General features: G+C 42.9%; 1 long non-coding RNA gene across 6 annotated transcripts in view; it reads left to right on the forward strand.

Annotated features, from left to right (window-relative positions):
- The window catches only part of LOC122679419, a 57125-nt gene extending 50831 nt beyond the window's left edge, over positions 1–6294 (forward strand). For 3 of the 6 annotated variants that reach the window (XR_006336392.1, XR_006336391.1, XR_006336395.1), the window contains one exon: positions 6060–6294. This is a non-coding gene — a long non-coding RNA (uncharacterized LOC122679419). The remainder of the gene's footprint in view (positions 1–6059) is intronic. The other 3 variants (XR_006336394.1, XR_006336396.1, XR_006336393.1) reach the window with 1 other exon arrangement.
- The last annotated feature ends 14143 nt before the right edge of the window (positions 6295–20437 follow it).

The raw sequence follows: 20437 nt of genomic DNA on the forward strand, positions 1-20437 counted from the left end.
TTGATACCATCACACTGCAGCAAGAACAAATCAGGCATTGCCTGTCTTATAGCTGAAGAAGGGTATTTGTGAAGGCAACTTACCTTGTCCTCCTAACTCAGCAGTGATTCTGGCAACCTGCTCAGTACAATGAATCCTGTTAGGCAAGCTTACCTCTGGTTGTCCAGAAAGTTCCATTTTTGCCTTAACTTAAACTCTGCTTCAGCTCAGGGACGTTGGATTAAGGAAGGTGGTGGTAGGTGAGTTGTGGTGTGGGGTTTCTTTTAGGGGAGTCCGTAAGACAGAATGTGTCACACATTACATATCTCTTAGCCTGTGCTCACATGTCAGACTTGACCTTCATAATAAATGCTGGTGGGGGTAATATTTTTACCTGTCACCTCTTAAAGACATAGAAACTGAGACTCAGATAGGTTAAGGAGTTTGCTGGAGGGCACGCCTGCTGCAAGCTTGCCTGATGTTACTCTCAAACACTGCTGGGATCTTAACGATGTTCATTGGAAGGACTGATGCTGAAGCTGAAACTCCAGTCCTTTGGCCACCTCATGCGAAGAATTGACTCATTGGAAAAGACCCTGATGCTGGGAGGGGTTGGGGGCAGGAGGAGAAGGGGACAACAGAGGATGAGATGGTTGGATGGCATCACCGACTCAATGGACATGGGTTTGGGTGGACTCTGGGAGTTGATGATGGACAGGGAGGCCTGGCGTGCTGCAGGCCATGGGGTCAAAAAGAGTCGGACACGACTGAGTGACTGAACTGAACTGAACTGAACTGATCTTACGATGGGTTACATGTGGCAGCTCTGTCCAAAAGAAAGATGAGGTGAGCTGCATATGGAATTTAAATTTTTCTGGTAGCCTTTTTTAAAAAAGGAAGTGAAATCTTAAAAAAAAAAAAAAGCCTATTTCTGTACCGTTCTTTTGATAATCTGCTTTTTTCCCTGTGGCTGTTTTAAGAGAGCTGCATTTTCTTTGGTGTTTTGTGGTTTCATGACGACATTTCTAAATGTGTTCTCATTTATTGAGTCTGTTTTGCTGAGTTCTGGAAAATGATCAGCTATTACCTTAATTATTACCTTTAATTATCACCTCTAATTATTACCACTGTCCTCTTTACTTTTCTGAATCAGTCCCCTTTTGAAACTGTGATTAAAAGTACGTTAGCTCTTCTCTCTGTCATCCATCTCTTAACTCTCTACCATGTTTTCCAACTTTTTGTCTCTGCACGCTGGCGAACTTTCTGGTGTATTTTCCAATTAACTCAATCTTTTTCAGTTGTGTCTGATTTTCTCTTCACCCCTCAACTAAGTTATTATATTTGTCTCTTATGTTTCTTTTATACTATTCCTTTCTTTCTTTTTCAAGTTTTCTTGGTTTATTTTTATAGTTTTTCTTTCTTGCAGATGTTTTCAAATTGTCTTTACTATTAATATCTTTAAACAGAGTAAGCATATTTGTTTTATTTCTGGATTTGGTCATCTCAATATCTCAAATATTTTGAGGTCTGTTCTGTAATTTTATCTTTCTGCAGATTATTTTTCATGGTGCCTTATTCTTGGGTTCAGTTCAGTTCAGTTCAGTTCAGTCACTCAGTCATGTCCGACTGTTTGCGACCCCATGAACCTTCAGCACGCCAGGCCTCCCTGTCCATCACCAACTCCCGGAGTTTACTCAAACTCATGTCCATTGAGTCGGTGATGCCATCCAGCCATCTCATCCTCTGTCGTCCCCTTCTCCTCCTGCCCTCAGTCTTTTCCAGCATCAGGGTCTTTTCAAATGAGTCAACTCTGCATCAGGTGGCCAAAATATTGGAGTTTCAGCTTCAACATCAGTCCTTTCAATGAACACCCAGGACTGATCTCCTTTATGGTGGACTGGTTGGATCTCCTTGCAGTCCAAGGGACTCTCAAGAGTCCTCTCCAATATCAGAGATCAAAAGCATCAATTCTTCGGTGCTCAGCTTTCTTTATAGTCCAACTCTCACATCCATACATGACCACTGGAAAAACCATAGCCTTGACTAGACAGACCTTTGTTGTATTTTTATATTATTAGTTTTACTGTGGACTTCTCAATGTTTCTTGAAAAGTTACTTTTTAATGATTCTTTGAGGCATAAGATTAAAGTGCCTTCTTGCAGAGACAATCTGCCTTTCTTCCTGCAGACTTCACCAACCAAGTTTGTGACTCGACACTGACAGGCTGCCCAAATAATGTAATCCAAACTTTGGGCCGTCCCAGGATATGGTTGTGGTGACCACAGCTTCTCAGGGACTTTCTCTGCCCTCTGATCTTTTCTATTTACACAGTGTTGTGGCTGCAGCCTTCCCTGCAGTCTCCTGAGCGATGCGTGTGGGGTGGGTAGGGGACTTATTTTTGATTAGTTTTTACCCTGGGATGAGCCCCACGGCACCCAGATAATGAGAGGTGGGTCTCCTTGCAAACTTACCACTGTTAGTGGACTCTTGGCCCTAGTTTTTACAAGTCAAAGTGATTCAGTTATAATTATACGTGTGTGTGTGTGTGTGTGAGAGAGAGAGAGAGAGAGAGACCTCTCCTGAGCCTTCCCCCTCCATGCCTCCCCTCCAGATTGTCACAGAGCATCAGGCTGGTTCTCCACTAGCTCTATTTCACACATGATAGTGTATATATGTCAATAACACTTTCTCAATTTCTCCCAGCCTCTCCTTTCCCCACTGTGTCCACAAGTCCATTCTCTACGTCTGCATCTCCACTTCTTCTCTGTACATAGGTTCACTCATACTATTTCTCTGGATTCCATTATATATGTGTTAATATACATTATTTATTTTTCTCTTTCTGGCTTGCTTCACTCTGTATAATAGGCTCTAGGTTCATCCACCTTACTACAATTGACACAAATACTTCTGACTGTCTCATTTCCCGGGTCCAAATTTACCGAGTTCAGCAAATGCTCTCAAGGCACAAGAAGCTTGTCTTTGTCTGGTTCCCATTTTCCTTTAGGTTTCAGCTTAACAATCTCTATTTTGTTAAATATTTTATTCTTTCAAGACTAGTGCAAAACAATATACTTACACAGTATTTTAGTTATTTCTAGCAAGTTGCTGTTTAACTGCTAAGTCATTAACTTTTGTGATCAACTCTTCTGTGACCTCAGACTGTGTAGCTTGCCAAACTCCTCCATTCATGGGATTTCTCAGGCAAGAATACTGGAGGGGGTTGCCATTTCCTTCTCCAGGGATCGAACCCACATCTCCTGTATTGGCAGGCGGATTCTTTACCACCGAACCTCCAGCAAGAGTTTGGTGTAAATTTATTCTGCTGTTTACTGGAAACAGAAATCTTTGGTTCTTAATCCTATGATAGGAATTGTAAACTGAATGTTAGCTAATGGAAATAATTAGAACACATCAAACATGGATGAATAACACAGTATGGAAAAGCACCACAATGTTTTGCAAAGCATAAGAAAGACAAGTTTGGCTTGGGATGTGATTCACTTATTTCCTTTTTCAAGATATGATTTTGCAGCCTCAAAACTGGCTAGACTCTGTCACCCAGTAAAATTGTCAAACTCTTCAGCTGTTTTGGCTCAGACATAAAGAATCTGGCAGCAATGTAGGAGACCCACGTTCGATCCCTGAGTCAGGAAGATCCCCTGGAAAAGGAAATGGTGATCCACTTCTGTATTCTTGCCTGGAGAATTCCATGGACAGAGGAACCTGGTGGGCTATAGTCCATGGGTTTGCAAAGAGTCGGACACAACTGAGTGACTTTCACTATCAGTTCATCCTCAGTAGACTCTAACCCTAAAGCAAGTATGTCTTAGTCCACTTGGGCTGTTATGACAGAATACCACAGACTGGGTGACTTATGAGCAATAGAAAATTATCCCTTAGAGTTCAGGAGGCTGTAAGTCCAAGATTAAAGCACCTGTAGACTTGATGTTTGGTGAGAGCATGCCTCCGTTCATGGACAGCTGTCTACTCCTGTGTCCTCACACGGCAGGAGGGAGAAGAGAGCTCTCTGAAGACTCTGTCAGAAGGACACTAATCCCGTTCAGGAAAGCCTCACCCTCGTGGTCTGATTACCTTTCAAAGACCCACCTCCTAATACCACCACACTAGGATTTAACAAGTAAATTCTGGGGGAACACAAAAATGTAGTCTATAGCAGTAAGAAACCCATGGGTGCCTATGATGGTCAGTTATACAATGGAGGGCAAATCTTGAATAGGAAATATTCCACTCCATCCTGTTTTATCTATAATTTTCTCTCCTACTCGAGACTAGTTGAAACATATGGAATTTTAGGATAAAAAAGAGAGATTTTGATTTTGTGGTTTATTTTGAAATTTATTATTAAATACATTATTCCTGGGACATGGGAAGTTTGCAACAGACCATAGGAATAATTAATAGCTAATAGATACTAAAAGATAAGCTACAGAGAAACAAGAGAGTTGGTTTTTCACTATCATTCCATGCTAATTTGATTAAGTAGCATGAAATAGTAGTGGAAAAACTTTACTGTGGTTTGTCAACTACTGGTAGACAGAAAACAAACAAACAAACAAACAATTTCTTACTTGAAATATGGGTGAAATAAACATTACCAGAAATAAAGCTTTCAATTTTTCATAATGAATGTGAAATTAAAAAGAAAAAAAAAGGTTCAAATTTGCATTGTAATGGGGACTCCTGTGAGAGAATGTCAGTTTATAATGAATGGAAAAATGAGACAAGGCACTAAAGCTTACAAATGCCTTATTAATAAAGCTTAGCCTCTGTTTCCTGGATAAGAACATTTAAACCACTGTTTTTGGTGAGGAGAGAGACAATAAACACGGAAGTCATCAATTTCAAATGACCTGCTTTTTAAGATCTTCCTGCCCTTCTGATATTAACATGTTAAAAAAAAATACAAGAATGTCAATAAAACACTTCCTGTATTTCAGATACGTTTGCTGGTATTTGTAGCTCTACTAAGACATAAAAGTCAATATGAAATTTCGTGGCATGAGGCCTACAGATTGGTATCTTACAGAAACTGTATCTTTCGAACATCAGCCCTTATTAGTGTTCACCAAATTAATCTTTCAGAGATAATTTAGAAAAGCCCCTGTCGTATGTTAAAGTTCTAGCTTTAAAATATTAACTCAGTACAAAATAAAAATAAATGGGACATTGTGGAGTGGTTTATAGACATGGAGTCCGTTTACGGCTCTCTAGAAGACTGACGAACCCAAGGAACTGCCTAATTTGAGCAGACTGCTAATGCAGGGGCCTTCTATAGGTCAATGAAAATTTAGGAGTTAATCATATCAATTAACTAAGATTGGGCCTTAATTCTTAATCATATACCTGGCTTCCCTGGTGGCTCAGCCAGTGTAAAGCGTCTTATCTACAATGTGGGAGACCCGGGTTCGATCCCTGGGTCAGGAAGATTTCTCTGGAGAAGGAAATGAAACCCACTCCAGTACCCTTGCCTGGAAAATCCCATGGACAGAGGACCCTGGTAGGCTACAGTCCATGGGGTCGCAAAGAGTTGGACACGACTGAGCCACTTCACTTTCCTTTTCTTAATCATATTGGGACTTAATTCTTTTCACAGAAATTCCTAGTACAGTAGATAAGAGCTTGGTCACTTCTTATTCAGGATGCTATAAATAAGTAAACTTCATGTGCTGTGCTAATCTGATATGCTTAGCTAATTTTTTTTTTTTTTTTTCTCAACCAGAAATTATTTTTTACTGGGCACATTTAGTAGGAGGCCTTTTTCTTTAAGTTTCCATCATCTAATGAGAAGGGCAGTTGAAGCATCAGATCCAGAGAAGGTTTCCTGCTGGAGCGAGCACAGGCTAGGGTTACAAAGGACTGAATATGTATTGTCTCAGACAGGCTCAAGGATGTCTGGCCTCCGTAATGCAGATTCTTATTATGTAAATAATTTGTGTGTGCCTAAAAATAGGCTTAAATTTTTTTCTTTTTTTTAGCATGTCCTACTTTACTTTTCTCATATTTTCTTTCTTTTCTCGCTTCATTTCCCCTTTCCTGGTGAACTGATGATAAATAAGGCTAGTTTCTTCAATTGCCAGCCAGGCCTCCTCTGCCTGACCCAAGGCTGAGCTCGCGATGACAGCATCAGGTGTGACGGATGCGGGTGGAGGAGACTCAAGTGAGAAGATGAGCCCTTTCCAGATCTCACCATAAGTCTCCAAACTGCTGAACTACTGCCCACTCGTTACCTCGGTTACAGCCCACACTCTGTCTCCTCACAGTCATAGATGCTCCTCAATAAAACGAAGTTCATTACTACTAAAGGATTTGTTTTTTTTTCTTTTTTGCTTCTCCCTGGAAGGAACAAATTATTCTTGCGTTGAACTTGCTGCCTACTCACGCCCAGTCTCCTTTTGTGCCTTCCCTGCATCCAACCCCGCTGCCTTCGCGTTCACTCTCTGTGCTGCTGAACTTACCGATTTTAATCTGTGGCGCAGCAAACGAAGGCCCGGCAGCAATATGATAGACCTTCTTTGGGAAGGACAGAGCAAGGCATCCGGCTTTCCTCCGAGATGCCTGCTTCACTCATTTGACAGCTTTGACAAACTCCCAGCTTTTGTGCTACCAGAGCCGTGAAAGCGAGTGAAACTGAAAGTCGCTCAGTCGTGTCTGACTCTTTGCAACCCCATGGACGAAACAGTCCATGGAATTCGCCAGAATAATGGAGTGGGTAGCCTTTCCCTTCTCCAGGGGATCTTTCCAACCCAGGGATCAAACCCAGGTCTCCCGGATTGCAGGCAGATTCTTTACCAGCTGAGTAATCAGGGAATAACATCTAACATAGTAAGTCAAATTTATTCTGGCTAAAAAAAAAAAAAGAAATTGTGATGCTAAGGGCAAAAATAAACCATTTCTATGGATTTTTATTAACAAAGGAGTTGTTTCCAGAATCAGAAAAGGAATGCCAATAGGTGAAGCTGAGTGAATAGAAGACATTAAGGAGTGGGAAGGTCAGGAGGCAGTAGATCTCTAGTGTCATCTCAAGTGGGTCAAAGTCAATTGTAAAATGGCCAAGACAGATTTCTCAAGTACTTGATTCTATCGATGAAGTCATCAGTTTGCAAAACATTTGAATATATATGGCATGTACACAAAGCTAAAAGTTTTAATAATACATGCTGAGTGCGTCTGTGTATCTATAATGCACGCCATCACCAGCCCAGGACAGCAATTCTGTACTGATGTGCCATCTACACTGCCTACATCCAAATTAGCTCTGTGCAAAGAGGTGAACTCCCCGAGGCTCCAGCTGAATTTCTACTCTGGTTTCTTCAAGTCCACCAGGGCTTTCCTGGTGACTCAGCTGGGAAAGAACCCGCCTGCAATGTGGGAGACCTGGGTTTGATCCCTGGGTTGGGAAGATCTCTTGGAGAAGGAAATGGCAACCCACTCCAGTATTCTTGCCTGGAGAATTCCATGGACTATATTCCATGGGGTTGCAAAGAGTCAGAGGCGACCGAGAGACTTTCACTTTCTCCAAGTCAAGCCAACAAGCTGACTGCTTGCATGAATTTTCCAACAGAATTGTGGTCTGCAAGCAGGGTCTGTTGCTTTCCCCGTGGGTGGCAGTCTCTCCAGCGTGAGGATCTCTTAAAGGTCTGCAGAAGATGGACTCAAAGTGCTCTTATTCGAAAGAGACTGACAATTCAGAAGCAGAAGGGCTGCTGGAATGCAAGGTGAGAAGAATTTGTTCTTGTTCCAGTGATTCAGAAAACACTTAGGGTGCCTAGTCATTCTGGTAGAGAAACAACTTCAGATTTTAGACACATAAATCAGAAAAGAAAAAAAAAAAGTGCCATAGCTCCAGCCCTATCTTTTGGATTCTAGACACAATACCTGAATCCAAAATAACACTCCGGGAGTGGGAGATCTCATCTCCCCAACTTTGAAGTGGCTGAATCAGGCGATTTTTGCAGGAACATCATCGCAATAGGGCCCCCAGAGAGCACTGTGCATTCTGGACCACTCTTGGTCTTAAAAGGGACAGCCAAATAAACAAGGGCCCTCGGAATAGAAAAAAATGTTTTTAGAAAACAGCTATCTAACCTAAGCTTTCCTGACTTCCATTTTATTCTCTCCTGTTCATTTCAGAAACTTGACTTTAAACTAGAGGATATTTGCATTCAGAGAAAGGAAAAGCTTCACCTGCATGCTGTCCTTCCCATTTTGGGACAGACTGTGGATGTGGAGCATACAGTTTGCTCTTCTCTTGACTGTTCTGGCCTGATTGTGGGGCGGCCCAGTCACCCAGGCTTCTAACCCCTGGGTTTCTTTTCCTTTTTTTTTGGTCCAGTGCAGGCTTCCCTGAGTGAAGCAGAGGGAAGACAGCTGCTGCCCTTTCCCCCAATTCTTGCTTAGCTTTGAGGATGAGCTGTTTGTAGGCATCAAAAGATTTCTTGGATACCAGAGGTTAAGCAAAACTTGGAGGATTTAATAGGCTAGTGAAGGGAAATGAGTGAGTGAAGTGAGTGAAGGTCACTCAGTCGTGTCCGACTCTTTGCAATCCCATGGATTAATACATTCCACGGAATTCTCGAGGCCAAAATACGGAGTGGGTAGCCGTTCTCTTCTCCAGGGGATCTTCCTAATCCAGGAGCCAAACCCAGGTCTCCTGCATTGCAGATGTTTTTTTTTTTTACCAGCTGAGCCACAAGGGAAGCCCTTAACAGGCTAATGAATCCTCAATTATCCACAAGCATAAGTGATTCAGATGATATGTTCATTCACTAGTGCTTTTGATCTTAAGAGTATCACTATGTGTCAGCCCAAGTTCAGTCAGTTCAGTTCAGTCACTCAGTCGTGTCCGACTCTTTGCGACCCCATGAATCGCAGCACGCCAGGCCTCCCTGTCCATCACCAACTCCTGGAGTTTACTCAAACTCATGCCTATCGAGTCGGTGATGCCATCCAACCATCTCATCCTCTGTCATCCCCTTCTCCTCCTGCCCCCAATCCCTCCTAGCATCAGGGTCTTTTCTAACGAGTCAACTCTTCGCATGAGGTGGCCAAAGGACTGGAGTTTCAGCTTCAGCATCAGTCCTTCCAATGAACACCCAGGACTGATCTCCTTTAGGATGGACTGGTTGGATCTCCTTGCAGTCCAAGGGACTCTCAAGAGTCTTCTCCAACACCACAGTTCAAAAGCATCAATTTTTTAGCGCTCAGGTTTCTTCACAGTCCAACTCTCACATCCATACATGACCACTGGCAAAACCGTAGCCTTGACCAGACGGACCTTTGTTGGCAAAGTAATGTCTCTGCTTTTTAATATGCTATCTAGGTTGGTCATAACTTTCTTTCTAAGGAGTAAGCGTCTTTTAATTTTATGGCTGCAGTCACCATCCACAGTGATTTTGGAGCCCCCAAAAAATAAAGTCTGACACTGTTTCCACTGTTTCCCCATCTATTTCCCATGAGGTGATGGGACCAGATGCCATGATCTTAGTTTTCTGAATGTTAAGCTTTAAGCCAACTTTTTCACTCTCCTCTTTCACTTTCATCAAGAGGCTTTTCAGTTCCTCTTCACTTTCTGCCATAAGGGTGATGTCATCTGCATATCTGAGGTTATTGATATTTCTCCCAGCAGTCTTGATTCCAGCTTGTGCTTCTTCCAGCCCAGTGTTTCTCATGATGTACTCTGCATATAAGTTAAATAAGCAGGGTGACAATATACAGCCTTGATGTACTCCTTTTCCTATTTGGAACCAGTCTGTTGTTCCATGTCCAGTTCTAACTGTTGCTTCCTGAGCTGCATACAGGTTTCTCAAGAGGCAGCTCCAACAGCGACTCAGTAAGGCAGATGTTATTACTAACATCTTCATTTTAGGGGCAGGAGGATTAATGTACAAGAAGATGGAGTAAGTGGCCTAAGGTCAAACAGCCAGCAAGTGTCAACACTAGGACTTTAGCCCAAAGTTTTTTTTTTCTTCCCACTCAGACATTCCACAACCTCAAAGGAGGGAGGGGTCTTAATCCCCTCAAGAGGGCCCATACTTGCTCCAAGAATGCCAAGCATGAACCCTGACCCCAGGGTGATTGCCGCTGGACCTCAGCGAGTACATAGGCAGGCTGTCTCGCTTTTCCTTTAGGGACAAAGAGGTGTGTGAAAGCTCACAAAAATCTGCCAAACTCAACAGTATCTGGCCTCTGTCTTCTCTCAGGAAGGAAACTGATGACTCATAGCCGTACAGGTAGGGGTTTTCAGGCTTTAGAGGAGGGCTAAGGGAAAGAATGAGAGGACATACTTCTAAAAAAACACACCTGGTAGCCGTTTATCAGCACAGCTGTCCGGCAGAGACACCGAGCAGTGTCTGGCTCAGTCTGTGCACAATAAACGCCAGATAATCGGCGAAAACTCTCCTGAGCATCAGAAGGTTCTGTTCCCTTGGGGGAGGGAAGGTTTAGAGGGATTTAGGACTCAGGCAGGATTGTCCAAATGCATACATTATCCACTCTTTCTTGTCCAGTTCTCAAGTAGGGAGCTTCGCTTTTAAGTCTCATTTAAAGTCTCACCTCCTCTCTTAAATTATTCTCGTGTAGCCAAGGCAACAAAACTTAATACTCATTTTATCCTTTCTTTTTGTTCCAGCCTGCCTGATCTCTTCTGTTCAGTTCCCCAGTCTCCCCGAAAGAATTAACGTGGCTATGATTACTGCTCTACTAAACTGGAAAGCTGAGAAAGCCAGTCAGAAAGTCTTCAAGGAAGGACAGCTCTGCTCATTAGTGTGGTTAGTCCGTAAGGGAGGCTATTCATTCCAAGAATATTCCTGAAAGAAAGCGGCCAAACAGATGGGTAGGTTTGGGAATAAAAGATGGAAGGTGTGAAAAATTGAGTACAGTTCCTGGCCCACAGAAAAGACGGAACAAAATGTCAGTTGTCTCTCCCCACAAAGTCCTACTCACAGAGCTTATGAAAATATTAAAAGACGTGATGTGCTTTCACCTGTGTTCCGAAGAGTGAAGTGTTATCTATATGACCTACTCTCAGTGTGATTCTGTGGTTGAAAGCTGGCCCACGGCCTCTCCTCACAGCAGTCAGCTCCAACCTTTTCAGGCCTCTCCTCGGTCCTCAAGGCTGAAGGTCGCTCTGTCCTACCTGTCTTGTCACAGTCATCATTGCAGTCTCAATGGCCACACTGATGATGCTCCTAGCACCTTCGCCTCTTGGTTCCTTCCCTCTGTTACCTTGCCTCCACCCTTCCTTAGATCAGTTCAGTTCAGTTGCTCAGTCGTGTCCGACTCCTCATGGACTGCAGCACGCCAGGCCTCCCTATCCATCACCACCTCTCAGAGTTTACTCAGACTCATGTCCATCGAGTCAGTGATGCCATCCAACCATCTCATCCCCTTCTCCTCCTGCCCTCAATCTTTCCCAGCATCAGGGTCTTTTCCAATGAGTCAGCTCTTCGCATGAGGTGGCCAAAGTATTGGAGCTTCAGCTTTAGCATCAGTCCTTCCAATGAACACTCAGGACTGATCTCCTTTAGGACGGACTGGTTGGATCTCCTTGCAGTCCAAGGGACTCTCAAGTGTCTTCTCCTTAGATACTCACTGTACAATCTCAGCTGTAACCATCCTGCTCTCTGCCACCCCTCCTTTCTCTTAGGCTGCCTCATTTCGTGTCCCTCATCCAATCACCCATTGACTCACCAGAATCCAGCATCCTTCACCCGCTCACGCCTCACTTACCCAGGTTAACTTCCAGAGCACGCCATCTCAGCCAGCACTGGGCTCGCCCTTCACAGCCTGTGTCTCTCTTGTTAACTGAATTCTTGCAGCCTCCGTTGCATCCACACCTCCACCCAGGCTCAGAGCTACTGCCCGGGTGCTGCCCCCAGGAAGCTGTGAACAAGAACAGAGGCGTATGTGACCCAGGAACGTTTAATGACGTGATCGCATCCTCGCATTCATGACAAATTGCCTAGCAAGAGTATAAAGTTATAATCACATCTATAGTGTTCTCGCAGGAGAGGAAGGGGTTCTCCCCCACCCCAGTTCCCCCACGTGGTCACTTCTAAATCCTACCCTGGATGATCGCAAGGGCTTGGCTGCCACCCGCCTCTTTCCTCTGAGCTTACAGGTGGGCGATCAAGGCAGAGGAGGCACATCTGAAGGCTCTGAGGGGAGAGAGAGCCTCTGGTGGTGCTGAGTTTCCAGAAGGGAAAAGAGGCCATTGAGACTGGAGAGCCAGGAGGGGGAGGAATAAAAAGGTGTAACTCTGCAGCTGTGAATCAGCCCAGCAGGCATCGCAGGACCCGGTTAGAAACTTAGACTCGTTTCTATGTGAGGTGGGAAATCATCAAGTACAGTTGACTAAAATGTTAAACTGACTAGTCTGGCTGCCGTGTAGCAAAACTATAAGGACAAAAGGAGATGTTAAAGAGCAATGAGGAGGCTATTAGAGGAAGTCAAGTGAGAAATGATGGCATTTGGACTGGGGCCACGAGCCGCGGAATGGAGACTAGAGTTGCCATCTGTTTTACGGACAGAAGTGACCAGACCTGAGGATGCAAGGAGTGGGATGTACATTGGATGTAAGGAACGTGAGAGAAAGAAAGGGTTCAAGGATAACTTTTAGGATTGTTTGGTTTATGCAGCCAAATGCCTTATGGAACTGAGAGACAAGCAAATGTTGGGAAGGGGGCACAAGATTAAGAATGGGTTTTGTTTTATTTTTATTTAATTAATTTATTTTGAAGTTTGAAATATTTATTTTTTTTTAATTGAGGTATAGTTGATACACAAAGTATATAACAGTGATTCAGAATATATATATTCTTTCATATATATATTTTGAATGTATATATTCTATTTCAGTTTCTTTTCCATTATAGGTTATTACAAAATATTGAGTGGAATTCCATGTAGTATACAGTAGGTCCCTACCTCTTTTGTATATAGTAGTGTGTATCTATTAATCTCAAACTCCTAATTTATTCCTCCCCCCCTTTCACTCTGGTAACCATAGGTTTGTTTTCTATCTCTCTGGGCCTATTTCTGTTTTATTAATAGGTTCATTTGTATCACAGACATGTTAAGTTGGAGAGACCTGTAGACCCTGCAGATGATGATACCAGTGGGAGGTTGCATTTATGAGACTGAAACTCAGACAGGAAGTTAGCCTGGAAATGTAAAATTGGGCATCATCGGTGGGTAGAAGAAACTCAGAGGCACAGGAAAGAGTGAGATAACTTAGGAGGAGAATTGCATCAGTAGAAGGAAGACTTCAGAGCCCAGGACCAAGCGGGACAAACAGCAACCAGGAGAGGTTAAATGGAGGAGGAAAACAAACAACAGACTAAGGGAAAGAATGAGGAGGGGAGACACCTGCAGAATCTGCTCGAGGTGCTGGGAGGGACACGCGGTGGCATCAAGCCTCTGTTTCTGAAGAACAGAAAGACATTTACTCAAGTTCAAGCTTTCTTCTCGTATGGCTTTCCCACATCCTTCACATCCCCAGGCCTGACTCCAGATTAAATCAAGAGATACACATTTAGGGATTCAGTCAAGGAAGGAGAATTTGCATGGCAAAGAGGAAGGGAGTGCAGTCTGAAAGATCAAAAGAAGCTGTGGATATTTTCCATCATCTCTCTGTGTCCTGGGTTCCTAATTTTACTTTTAGGGAAGTATCGATTTCTAAGTTCTTTCTTATTCTCAATTCAGAAAGAAAAATGTGAGTGGGAGGAAGAAGGGGAGAATAGTACAGAGAAGTTCAGCTAAATGATCACTTCTTGACTAGATTATATAAACACTTAAATATAATGCACCAATCAAGAAGACTGCCTTTGCCACTGTTACTAACGCACTGAATATGAGTGCAAACATTGCAGCGAGCACCTTTTCTGAGACACACAGAATTCTTTTTAACTATCTTTTGATTGGAGTATAGTCGCTTTACAATGGTGTGTTAACTTCTGCTGTGCAGCGGAGTGAGTCAGCTGCATGTAAACATACCTCCGCTCCCCTGGGGAGCGCCCTCCCTCCCCATTCCGCCCATCAGGTCTCAGAGCGCGCGGAGCTGAGCCCCCGGTGCTGCTCCGCTGCGAGGCCCACGAGCTCTCTGTTTTACGCAGGGTTGCGTGTATACGTCAGTGCTAATCTCCCAGGTCTTCACATCCCCTTGCCCCTCCCCACCCTGTGTCACACATCTGATTTCTACGTCCACACCTCTATTCCTTCCCTGCAAATAGGTTTATCTACACCATCTTTCTAGATTCCACATATATGCATTAATATACAGTATTTGTTTTTCTCTTTCAGACTTACTTCTCTCTGTATTACAGATGCTGGGTCCGTCCACATCTCTACAAATGATCCAGTCCCCCCCCTTTTCATGGCAAAGTAATATTCCATTGCATATGTGTACCACATCTTCTTTATCCATTCATCTGTCAATGGACATCTAGGTTGCCTAAATAAAATTGTAAGAAAGCTAATAGCCTCTGGGAACCATCTGAAAGTGCTGGGAGAAGATGTCTACCACAGCACCATATACTGAATTCCACGTATATAAGTATAATGAGGTATATAAATGATTCAGCAAGTAGACAAGGGTTCCCTGACCTTCATTGACTTTTTCTCTCTATTTTCCCTATAACTTCCTGGAGAAATTTTCAATTTTTTTAAAAATGGAGATTTCTCTGGGCCTGGAAATGGAGCCAGTAGTTTTCTATCCAAGAAAAAGTGAAAAGAAAGTGTAAGTGAAGTCACTCAGTCCTGTCTGACTCTTTGCGACCCCATGGACTATAGCCTACCAAGCTCCTCAGTCCATGGAATTTTCCAGGCAAGAGCACTGGAGTGGGTTACCATTTCCTTCTCCAGGGGATCTTCCTGACCCAGGGATCAAACCCGGGTCTCCCGCATTGCGGGCAAACACTTTACCGTCTGAGCTACCAGGGGGGCTCTATCCAAGACTGTCATTGAGATAGCCTGGGATCTGTGAACAAAGAAAATAGAACTAAGAGCAAGAAAATGGAGTATCAATGGTCTGGAGTCTATTGGAAATTGTCTTATGGCTGGAACAGTAAGTGCCATTGCTCTCAGTTTGCAAATGTTGTGGATTGGATGTGGTACTTTGATACAGTAGTCAAATAAAAGGGGTCAGGGACAGACAAAAGAGAAATCCTTGTTGGTTTTTTTGTTTGGGGGTATTTAGTTGCTGCTGTTTTGCAGAATTTTTGTTTCCTTGTGGTCTTTGTGGCCCTGAGTACCCCCACCTGGTATTCACCCTTTATGAACTTCCCTCTTGCACTGGTTCAGGGGCTCTCTGTGTGGCCCTTAGAATGTGGCAGAAGTATTGGGACATTATTTCCAAAGTTAGGTGGTAAGAGGCATTGGGTATAAACCTTGCTCTATCTTTTGTTTTATCACTCTGATGTCTGAGTGGCTCAGAAGGTTATGGATCTGATCTGCAAGGAGTTCGATCCCTGGGTCGGGAAGATCCCCTGGAGAAGGGAATGGCTAGCCACTCCAGTGTTCTTGCCTTAAGAATTCCATGGACAGAGAGGCCTGGTGAGCTACAGTCCATGGGGCCACAAAGAGTTGGACACAACTGAGTGACTTACACACTACACTACCCTGAAGGCAGCTAGCTGAGTGATGGGAAGGCTCTCAAGGAGCTCTAAGCCACCAGGGAAGCCCAAGACTACTGGAGTGTGTAGCCTATCCCTTCTCCAAGGGATCTTCCCAACCCAGGAATCGAACTGGAGTCTCCTGCATTGCTGGTGGATTCTTCCAGCTGAGCTACCAGGAAAGCCCATATAATATGTATACATATATCTATATATATGCCCACATACATATATGCATACAAATGTATATATGTGGATACACATGCACACATGTATGTATATATATATAGGCACACACATAGGTACATACCACACACACATATATACACATATCCAACTTACCGAGTATCCAACACAAAAATACTGCTCTAGAGGAAGAGACATGGTTTTTAGTGATCAACTAGCCATCTTCGATACTGCTGGTTTGCAGTTATAATTTCCATCTTGTGTTTTAGTTCTGATGGCTAGAAGCTCATTTTGATTTCTGTGCTTCAGACTTTCTTTTTTGGTAAAGTCCACTGTCCTTCTCTAACTAGCCACGAGTCCCAGCATGCTTCTTGTCGCTTCTTCATGAGGCTCTGTGTCCCGGGCCGGGGCTCTGTGGTCACAGTGAGCAGGCTCCCTAGTGCTGCCTTTCTGAGCATCCTGCTCCTGGCTGCTTCTTCACCACGCTCCCTACAGCTTATGTTGAACTTCCCAGCTGTTATCTGTAGTTGTGGACCTGTAACCTGCAGGCTAGATGCACCTGCCAGACTGGATCTCCTCTCATACCTGGGACTGTCCTTCCACTGCCCACATAGACATATCTTGAGCTCTAGATTGATACATGTTCTATAATGGAAACCTAGCAAACTCACTGACTCTTAAAAACTTGGATGGCTATAAATCCCTTTTGAGCAGCTAATTAGAACTGTAAGCTCTCTGTAGGAAAAAAAGGATGCAAATATACATAAACATTTGTATCTACTATAAGAGGTAAATGGACTTTTGAACTGAATATCTAGGGACCTGCAGATCTGGGATGGTTGAGAAGCAGGCAGACACTACAGCCATCATTGGGGATTTCCCTCCTAGCTCAATTGGTTAAGAATCTGCCTGAAGTGCAGGAGACCTGGGTTTGATCCCTGGGTTGGAAAGATGCCCTGGAGAAGGAAATGGCAACCCAGGCCAGTATTTGTGCCTGGGAAATCCCACGGACTGAGGAGCCTGGGGGGCTACCGTCCATGGGGTTGCAAGAGTCAGACACGACTGAGCGACTCATCCACCACCACAGCCATCACTACGGTGGACACCGATTGTCATCTCAGTTGTCCTTGCTACTCAACAGGAAAGGGACTGGAGACCTTAGTTGCCATGGGTGACTGCTAGCTCAGGGTGGCAATTATTCAGCAGGACCAGACTCCTTTTACATGTGCCTTTAAAAATGAGCATAAAAGTTACTTTCAAAAATCATAGTCTCCAAAGTTATTTCTAGAATAGCCCGCAATGTTGTGATTACTGAACAAGGAATATATTCTATCTGTCAGCAGGGGACAATTGCCACCTTCCACTTAATGATTTCAGTGCCAACAGAGGCGTGGGCAAACTGAAAATCCCACGATCTAAACTTTTAAAAATGTATAAATAATGGGGAATGAAAAAGAGGGAATGTAATGATCTTAAACAGAGAGTATTTCAGACCTTTTTAAAACAGCCATATTGCAAGTGATTTGGAAGATTGATATGAAAAGAAAAGCAAAATAAAAAAGAATGTCTGGATTTCATGGCTGTTAAAAGGAAAAAAGAAGAATCTTGTGGAGGTTTAAACTGAAGTTTTCTGAATCATTCTTTTTCACACAGAGGTTAATCAGCCTCAGTTAGATAATTCTGAGGTGAATTGGGTGAAAGCTTTTCAACATTATATACATTGGTAATATTGTCACCCTGCTTATTTAACTTATATGCAGAGTCCTCATGAGAAACACTCGGCTAGAAGAAGCACAAGCTGGAATCAAGATTGCCGGGAGAAATATCAATAACCTCAGATATGCAGATGACACCACCCTTATGGCAGAAAGTGAAGAGGAACTAAAAAGTCTCTTGATGAAAGTGAAAGAGGAGAGTGAAAAAGTTGGCTTAAAGCTCAACATTTAGAAAACTAAGATCATGGCATCTAGTCCCATCACTTCATGGGAAATAGATGGGGAAACAGTGGAAACAGTGTCAGACTTTATTTTTCTGGGTTCCAAAATCACTGCAGATGGTGATTGCAGCCATGAAATTAAAAGACGCTTACTCCTTGGGAGGAAAGTTATGACCAACCTAGATAGCATATTAAAAAGCAGAGACATTACTTTGCCAACAAAGGTCCGTCTAGTCAAGGCTACGGTTTTGCCAGTGGTCATGTATGGATGTGAGAGTTGGACTGTGAAGAAAGCTGAGTGCCGAAGAATTGATGCTTCTAAACTGCGGTGTTGGAGAAGACTCTTGAGAGTCCCTTGGACTGCAAGGAGATCCAACCAGTCCATCCTAAAGGAGATCAGTCCTGGGTGTTCATTGGAAGGACTGATGCTGAAGCTGAAACTCCAATACTTTGGCCACCTCATGCGAAGAGCTGACTCATTGGAAAAGACCCTGATGCTGGGAGGGATTGGGGGTGGGAGGAGAAGGGGATGACAGAGGATGAGATGGCTGGATGGTATCACTGACTCAATGGACATGAGTTTGAGTAAACTCCGGGAGTTGGTGATGGACAGATAGACCTGGCGTGCTGCGATTCATGGGGTCGCAAAGAGTCGGACACAACTGAGTGACTGAACTGAACTGAACTGAATGAGGATTAAGCCCATGGAGGATATATAATATGCATATGTCAATATTACATATTTAGGTTTTCTCATTTTGCAAACTGCTGCAAAAACATCACGTTGTATTCATGAGATTCTAGTCAGACTCCAGTGGTAGATTACCTACTCTTGTGAAACTAAGCAAATATCACAGGCTACCAGGATAGCAATGCTCATCAAAGAATTAACTTCCTAAAAAATTTCAGATAGTGGAAAAGAATCTGCTTCATCCTTGACAAAGTTTAATCTTGAAGGGAACAATTTTTTTTTTTTTTTTGCAATATAAAAGAAGAATTCTTCCCTGGTGGTTCAAATGGTAAACAATCCACCTGCAATCTGGGAGATCTGGGTTCAGTCCCTGGGTTGTGAAGATCCCCTGGAGAAGGAAATGGCAACCCACTCCAGTATTCTGGCCTGGAGAAGTTCATGGACAGAGGAGCCTGGCGGGCTATAGTCCATGGTGTTGCGTAGAGTCAGACACGACTGTGTGACTTTCACTTCACTTCACTTATATTTTCTGTGATAACTAGGTAAAAGCTATTTATTGAATAGATTTTGTGTAGTTATTCCCACCTTATTCAAAGTGATTTCTAAATGATTTTCTTTTAAATTTTTTTATATCTAAAGAATCTAGAGCTCAATTACAGCTATGCTTCCCTTAAGTAATGTGAAAATAAATAAGTGAATAAATGCTCTTTCTTTGCCCAATCCTGACTTCCTTGTTAAAGAATTCTCATTCTTTCATTTTGAGGAGAACATAAAATCCTCTTTCCCTTTCCCCAAATAATTCTCTATTTCTGCTCATGTCAATATAAGCAGGAGTAGCTCTTGAGAAAAAAGCAGTTAACATGTAGGAGATTCTCCTACTATTCACCAGCATCCAATGCCCTACACATCTAGGCCCGTGGGAGGATTGCACTTCTCAATCCCCTTGCATCTGAGCGAGGCCACGTGACTGACTCCAGCCGGTGGGTGGAGGGTCAGTTACTTCGCTGAGTGTTTTATTGCCGGACAGTTCAGAGGAGGCTTCTGCCACCACAGCAGCAACATGTAAAGCGTGTGTAAAGATGGCTCCGCCACTGCTTTGGATCCTAGGGACACTGAGATGAACAGAGCCATGAGCCAAGACCCAGCTAACACACTCTGGTGAATGGCATAAGCTTCATTGTTTTAACCACTGAGATTTTGGGATAGTTAGTTAGCACAATATAACCTAAGCTGTTCTAACTAACACAGAGAGAACAATTAACAATAATTCTAATTAAACAACTAACAATATCTCTAATACAAGCTGATATGGATCTGCTGTATACCATGTGTCAGACACTTAAAACTACCCTGTAAGAGAGTTATTAATATGATTCCTATTTTATAGATGAGGCAACTGAGGCCCTGACAGATAAATAACAAGATTACCCAATTAAGCATTATTAGAATGAGAATATGACGTTAAACAGATTTACTTCCCAGTTTAACTATTAATCAGAGTGACCTTCTACTAAACTCCCCAAACTCTACCTTCTAAGATTTCATCAATGTGCCCCAGGAAAAATAATGTTCTGGGCTATAGCTCTAAGAGTTCCATTTTCTAATCAATAATTACAGATGAGAAATATTTAACTGCAAGACAGTTTCCTACTCACCTAATAAAACTGTTTATAAAGTTTCAAACCTGAACACATATTTAGGGAATATTTATTATGAATTAGGCGTTCTATTAGGTTCACTTTACATATGCTTTTAAATTATTCCTCCTCAAAATCTTTTCCATTTATAGCACTATTGCCCCTTCTTTATAGAAAAAAATTAAGGGCCAGGGAATATATATAATATGCTCAAGATCATCTAGCTTGTAGATGGCAGAGGAATTCAAATTCTGTCCTGTCTTAAAACTCCATGCTTTTTTTATCAGGAGAGAATTCATGCTTGTAAATAGTAAATGAAGCAAAACTCTGTGAAGTCGATTCCTTTAGGATGGACTGAGTCTTGAACACAGTTGGC

The sequence above is a fragment of the Cervus elaphus genome, chromosome 21, assembly GCF_910594005.1.
Source record: "Cervus elaphus chromosome 21, mCerEla1.1, whole genome shotgun sequence".
NCBI classification, from domain to species: Eukaryota; Metazoa; Chordata; class Mammalia; order Artiodactyla; family Cervidae; genus Cervus; species Cervus elaphus.